The sequence below is a fragment of the Engraulis encrasicolus genome, chromosome 3, assembly GCF_034702125.1.
Source record: "Engraulis encrasicolus isolate BLACKSEA-1 chromosome 3, IST_EnEncr_1.0, whole genome shotgun sequence".
Lineage (NCBI taxonomy): Eukaryota > Metazoa > Chordata > Actinopteri > Clupeiformes > Engraulidae > Engraulis > Engraulis encrasicolus.
In genome coordinates this window covers 3,421,027-3,428,272 of record NC_085859.1, presented here as the reverse complement: position 1 = coordinate 3,428,272, position 7,246 = coordinate 3,421,027, and the positions used below count along the sequence as shown (strand labels likewise).

Below are 7,246 nucleotides of genomic sequence, written 5' to 3'. Positions count from 1 at the left end.
TAGAGTAGGAGATCTTTGAAAAACGGTTCCTGTGAGCTATATTTTTGAAAATACACAGCCCGCCTCTCCCTTCAGCCCTCCCCTCAAAGCCACGCCTTCAAAACACATGAACGCGCATGCAGTCTGTCAAGTGTTCGGATTATCCCGGGAACCCACGAGAGCTCACGAGGCGGGGCTAGAACTAGAAGCCACGTCAAATCGATTAGCCAAGCTAACTTCCAGCCATGGCACTGTCTCCGGCTACGGTAAGAATGTTCAACATCACAATAAACGCACAGGCCGTCATGGTTGCCATTTCAAGAAATATTGATGACAGTAGATGTATACTAGATTAGTTATTGAACTTGACTTGATGCATGTTACTTATCTCATTCTAACTTCCTAACACTGATGACAGATGCTATACCGTCATCCCTAGACAGTAGCCAGTAGCTACAGTACTGACATGGATTTATTTTGACAGATGTGTACAGCAATATACATTTTACTATTGTATTTATATATACCCGACACCACAATCCGTAGTGTTTTAGGCAAGGACGTCAGTTATGTACGAATCTTACGGGGATATTTCATTTGGGTTGCCGCACGCGCAGACACAGGAACAGAGGGAGTAAAGAAAAACAACCGAACTGATCAACGCTAATTAAATTGTTTTGGCTGACGATATTTTCATATGCTTTAGACCTTCCACGACCACGACGAGAGCTCCAGCTTTCCTGGCCCATCACAATCATAACGACCTAACAGCCCAGTAGGACCGATGGCCAGAGATGGAGGAGGAAGATAGACGCAGCAGAGGTCGGGGATATTGATTAGGAAGACTCCAACAGAATTGACGCCCTGCTAACTGTAAGGATGTACATTCATCCCACAATAACATATGCCCTGCTGTATTCCTCCAGATGTGTAAGTATTGTATGGATGTTATCACAACAGATGTACTCTATATCGCAACACGAGTAGGCTGCACGAGTACACCTGTTGTGATAACACCCATTACAATATTTCTACTCCTATGAGTACTAGTGTGATATGACATGGTTGTAGGTACACAACACCAGTGGTAGTTCAAGTACATCCATAAAAGCCCTTCTACTTCATACATCTGTGTGCCCCTGGCACAACACCAGTTTGTAAGAAATTGACTGCAAAACGTTGTATGCATACAATTGGCACATCTTTATTTATATACTTAATAATGATTGCTTATGTCCATATCGGTCTTATTGTCAATAGTTATTTAGTCCCCATCATCAAATAGAAAATGCATTACATAAAACGTATTTATTGCTTTGCAGGCCTTGATTCAATCATTGAATTTGAAGCAATCCCATCGGTTACTGCAGCGTGCCCTGATCCGTGACCCCAGTTTGATGTTCGACCTGGCACATGACATCTGGTCCTCAGCCACAGCCCAGTAGCATAACCAACCTGGCGCCTCTGCGCAATCTGTAAGGAGATGCCCATGAACATTGAAAGGAAATGCTGTGGTGTTCTCAGTTTTGATGGAAGACTTTGGGCTGATGTAGGACTAGGTGAGAGAAACGGACTCTTCAGGCATGCAGCCTACAGACAGTATGGGGCACTTGAACAGGGTTGACGTTGTAATACACAGTACAATACCCAGGATTAGCCAGGGTTACCCTGCTCCACTAGAGAAATATAAAAGGTTTATACAGAGTACGGTATAAAACACACAAACCGTCAGTGTGCAGAGTTTATTTTTCATTATCTGTAGGAGCATTAATCTGTACATTTATACATCTCACCTTTTTTGTTTGGAACCATGTTTGTCTTGTTACCTTTGTTTTTTTTTAATACATAGAAAATAAATGCAACCTGTCAAATAATCTTCTGATTGTAGTCTTGTGGAATATATAAATTATGTAACCATGCATTTTCAGTCAGAGAATGAATAAAAAAAAGCCACACAGTCAAATTGTGTCCACCAATATTTACTGTCATTGAAATGTATGGACAATTTAAACAATGTATTACACATGACACTAGATACATTACGTTATACTATATTTACAGTTGTCATTACCACACAAAAACTCGGGGAAGGTGGGTAAGTGCAGCAACTGTGAAGGGCCTAGTCTGAGGTTGGAGGCGTCTGTGCTGTAAAAAGATAAACAGAATTAGAAATCACATATCTGACAGTAGCTCCAGTGACATTTTAAATGTAAGTAACCTGGGTTGTTGGGGCAGGGACACCAAAAATAACTCCTTTATCTGGGCTCACCTGGTTGTGAGTGTCTGCCGTCAGCCATCCCTCTTGGGGCAGAAAGTCTTGTGCACAGGACTGTGCCCTGAAGGTTGACGTTCACAGTATGCAGCCTTCATGTCCTGGAACTTTTATTGTGCAATTTTCCATATCTGAAACAAGCAATGTGTTATACTATATTAGGGCTTCATTACATCAAATTACACAGCAGGGTTTTACAGGGTGTTGGCTACAGTCCCAGGAGCAAAGTGGAGTTGTGTGCCTTGCTCAAGTGCACTTCAGCTGTGGATGGAGATGTAGGTAGGGAGAGGTAAGGATGGGATTTTAACCTGCTTCTCTCTGTGATCTTAGGACCACCTCTCACCATCAGGTGATGGCTGCTACCTCAAATCTCACTCATGGCCCAAGTTATGATCTGTAATCAGCATTGTTTTTACCTTACAAAAATAAATGTAAATGCATTCAGCACCATGGGGGGCTGTGAAGACCTTTGAGTATATTTGCAGAACTACATACTGAATTGAGCCATCCGCCTTTCTCTTGGTTGGTGTGTTGAGATGGTGACTGCAGTCCAGGCTTCTTGGATCGGAGAAGAGCTGTAGCTTTTACTGGCATAAGTATGTGGTTGTGGAAGGACCCTGTCTGCGGTTGACCTGAGGGAAAAAAGAGCACAAATTGCATATTAGCACAGAGCCCATGCTAAGACCATAGACAGATAAATCATCTGGCACAATCTGCATGCAACCAACAGAACCTAGAAAGAGGCAGATTAGCAGCAAAACACAAAGGGGACAAGTACACAAAAAACATGCAAAGTGTTCCGATTAGGTGCATGGAGGTAGTCTGTGTTGATTCCAGCAACCTCAAAGACTGAAAAGTGTCCCAGTGTATTGAATTGAAACCTATAGCGCGTGTGCGCGCACACATAGGAATATGATAATTTAGTGTATCAATTACAACTACAGGATCTGTTCATATGCTTTTGTCAGATAGAACCATTGTTTCTCAAAGGCAGATCATTCCAAAAGGGATAGTAGTATCTGCAACTGGACGAAATTACACCCACAAACATGAAAAACATTTTAACAACTCAAAGGCAGCCTTGATGTGAGAGTGAACCTGATGAAGCAATAGCGAAACGCATTGTTCAGCAAATAAACTACCAGTGTGTGGTGATTCATCCTTCATTTACTTGGCAGCCTTGATATGTTGTGATACAGGAGCAAGGAACAGCTATGGAAAACACCACAACATTGGAATGGACAAAGCAGAACATTTCTATATAACCATGGTAAAAACAAATAATGTACCGGCATCTCCATGTGATAATTCAGTGTAGCCATCACAATAAAGATCTGCTGTGTAGCCGTCATGGTCATTAGGTGGTATTTATCAAATGCAAAACTACTGTCTTCTCAAAAACGACATCAGCGAGTTAACAACATTAGTTCTACATCCACAATCATGTTACATTTGAAAACCCAAAGGCAATCTATTTTGCAATGCTGGAGTGGGGAACAGGTTGTGCTTGTGCTTGCTACAGTATTACCATCGTCATACAACAGAGACGTACATACCCAAAGCAAAACATGCAAACGATATATTTTTGTAAACCACTAGAAAGACATGGGCTTTGCTGGTCAAAGTAATGTGTGTGTAAACATGGTAGGTTACTTACTTATTACGGGGTGATTCCGTATTTAGTTACTGAACGCGGGTGGAGAAGGGGAATTGAGAACAGGTGCTTCCATCCTCCCAGCTGGTTTGTCGCTCGTTCGCACAACTAGATTCTAGTAGCAAAACACACAAGAGTAACCGTCTGAGTTACACAGAGCAATTCTGAAAACGTGTTTATGCGCACAGAATAAATGCCACAGGGGGAAAAAAAACACCAAAAATAACGCGATTAAGGTAGCAGCTATGTTAAGCAAGGTAGCAGCTAGATATGTTGGAACTTGAGCTAATCCTCTGACCCCTCTCAATGGATAGGCCTCCTTGCTTAAAAAAAAGACACCACCGTGTCCTAAACCAATTCACAAAATATTATACACACAAATATATTACCTCACCTCTCGATTAGAAATGTGGTCACCAAAGCCTATGTTTGAAGCCGCTGCCGTAGCCGACTGTGTCCAAGAGTGTCAGGTCCCATTTCCAATTGTCAGCCCGTGTTGGAATCTGGTCTTGCGAGTCCAATGACTATAATCCAAGGGACTATGTTATCCTGACATGGTTAGTCCAGTGTAACAAAAGTCAAAGTTCTTCCTGTAGCTCTGCAAAAGCCAGCAAAGTTTCCAAGTAGCTCAGCCTGCTGCTAACTCTCGTTACCTTGCTAGCCGAGTGATGATGAGCCTCGTCGCGTGTGCATGAATGATGGGGGCGGGGTCGGTCAAGTTCACGAGTCGGTGAACGCGCAGGGAGGAGGGGTGAGTGCTGGTGGTTGATGGACGTGTCAGAAACCAATAGAAGTGATGATGAGTATTACTTCTATTGGTTGCCGTTTTCTTCTGACTACGCCCTCTACACTGGACCAAAAGATTTCGTTTTTTTTCCAAACACTCTATTTTAATGGGTGCTATGGCATCATGAGGGGTTTTTCAGATGATATGGTAAAACATGTTCCAGAAAAACATCTCCTACCCCACCTTTAAGTATCTTGCTCAAGGACACAACGATGGAGTCAAGCCGAGCGGGGTTCGAACCTGTAACCTTTAAGTTGCCGAACGGCTCCTCTACCACCTAAGCTACCACCGCCCCAATATCGGGTCTCTTACATCTGGCCTAAAACCCTTAATCCAGTGATTTTCAACCTATGGGCCGGGGACCCTGAAGGTGTGGTGGGCCCTGAAGGTATTTCAAGTGGACCTTGAAATCATTTTCTAAAAATTATAATCACATTTTGGTGTGTGTTGCTGTTGATTTATTTGAGTCTTATTCGTAATTGGGTCAGAGGTGGGACCCGAACATTTGTGACAATTTCGAGTGGGCCCCAAGTTGGAAAAGGTTGGGAACCCCTGCCTTAATCTTTTTCTAAACTAGCATCACTCGTGGAGGGGGCCTTTTCTTGTTGTCTGGCCCATGGGGCCCGTGGAGGGGGGCCTGTCTTGTTGTCTGGCCCATGGGGCCCGTGGAGGGGGGCCTGTCTTGTTGTCTGGCCCAGGGGCCCATGGAGGGGGCCTTTCTTGTCGTCTGGTCCAGGGGCCCATGATGGGGGCCTTTCTCTTTGTCTGGCCCAGGGGCCCATGATGGGGGCCTTTCTCTTTGTCTGGCCCAGGGGCCCATGAAGGGGGGCCTGTCTTGTTGTCTGGCCCAGGGGCCCATGGAGGGGGGCCTTTCTCTTTGTCTGGCCCAGGGGCCCATGGAGGGGGGCCTGTCTTGTTGTCTGGCCCAGGGGCCCATGGAGGGGGCCTTTCTTGTTGTCTGGCCCATGGGGCCCGTGGAGGGGGGCCTGTCTTGTTGTCTGGTCCAGGGGCCCATGGAATCGTAATCCCCCCCTGTCTATCGCTACTTACTGTACGGGCTCTGGTGGTTTGGGGTATTCTCTACGGACCCTGATGGTTCACTGGCGATTCTTCTCTCTCATATTTGTGTGATGGCTCTGACGATGTGGCGGTATATCTGTGACGCAGTGTGTGTGTGTGTGTGTGTGTGTGTGTGTGTGTGTGTGTGTTTGGGGGGGGGGGGGGTAATGTGCGGCTTGGGGGTGCGATCTCTCCGGCTCTTGAGGTTTTGAGTGTGTTCGCCCTGGCTGCCTGTCTCATGTGGTGACAGCTGAACTTTGTGTGTGTGTGTGTGTGTGTGTGTGTGTGTGTGTGTGTGTGTGTGTGTGTGTGTGTGTGTGTGTGTGTGTGTGTGTGTGTGTGTGTGTGTGTGTGTGTGTGTCAGCTGAACTTTGCTTTTCTTTCTCACCGAGGTTTTGCTTCCCCCATCCACCTCATCTTCTAACACACACACACACACACACACACACACACACACACACACACACACACACACACACACACACTACAATACTCTGCATCTCTGGGTCTCCCTTCTCTCTGCGGTCTAATTGCAGTGTTGTGGAGTTGGGGGTGATAAACCAGAGACTCTTACAGGGGACACAGCCTGTAATTAAAATATGACGAGGGGGAGGGGAGAGAATGGGGGAGGGGGGAGGGAGAAAGGGGGTTGTGATGATGAGAGTGTTTGTGCATATGCAGAGTGTGTGCGTGCATGCGTGTGTCATTGTGTTTGTGTCAGAGTGACTGTTTGAGGGCTGTGGCTATTTCAGCTTATTAATTAACTGCGCGGGTCAGAGTCGAGTCGAGACGAGACGAGACGAGACGAAACGAAAGCCGCTGTGGGTTTGGCGTGTCTCTTCACCCATCCCTCTCTGTCGTCCAGCGCTCAGAGTTCAACTGGAGTCCACGTGAGGAGAGAGAGAGAGGGTGAGAGTCCCCACCTCACGCACTACACACTAGAGATGCACCGGATCCTGATTTTTAGGATCCTGCCGGATACCGGATCCACTGCTTAAGATCCTGCCGGATCCGGAACCGGATACCGGATCCTACGAAAGGGTTGAAACACATAGCCTACTCACACACGTGGGCCCTTTTTATCACGTTGGCTCAAACTATTTTGACTGAAAAGCCTCGGCTACCGGATCCTGGATCCTGGAACCGGATCCGGATCCTGTGAAAAACCCTATTATCCTGCCGGATCCGGAACCGGATCTTGGATCCGGTGCATCTCTACTACACACTGATGATGGCTCAACCCCATAGTACAGGGCCTATGTTATAACCTTAAAGGACCAGTTCAGTCGATTTCAACATGCAGTTGTGATGCTTACACTACCCTGGACTTGTCAGTACCAGGGTTTTTTTTTTTTTTTCCTCAGCCTTTTCCGAGATCTTGTATTGATTGTAATGTGGGCAGCACTTTGTTTACATTTTAAAAAAATAAATAAAATTTATTTCCAAAAACATCCGAAAGATTCTACAACATCAACAGACAACTAGCAAACAGCGT

The 7,246-nt window shown here is 45.6% G+C and overlaps 2 long non-coding RNA genes across 3 annotated transcripts; one reads left to right on the top strand and one right to left on the bottom strand.

The window, feature by feature from the left end:
• LOC134445183 (uncharacterized) lies at positions 1-1,942 on the top strand. The gene is made up of 3 exons (XR_010034191.1): positions 1-245; positions 686-852; positions 1,302-1,942. It is a non-coding gene; the product is annotated as an uncharacterized LOC134445183 (long non-coding RNA).
• A 69-nt stretch (positions 1,943-2,011) lies between these two features.
• Positions 2,012-4,790, bottom strand: LOC134445184 (uncharacterized). 2 transcript variants are annotated; one of them, XR_010034193.1, is made up of 5 exons: positions 4,295-4,790; positions 3,909-4,020; positions 2,747-2,883; positions 2,249-2,382; positions 2,012-2,124 (listed from the first exon to the last, which is right to left on the bottom strand). It is a non-coding gene; the product is annotated as an uncharacterized LOC134445184 (long non-coding RNA). The 2 variants fall into 2 exon arrangements; XR_010034192.1 differs by having other exon boundaries at positions 4,300-4,787.
• Between the last annotated feature and the right edge of the window lie 2,456 nt (positions 4,791-7,246).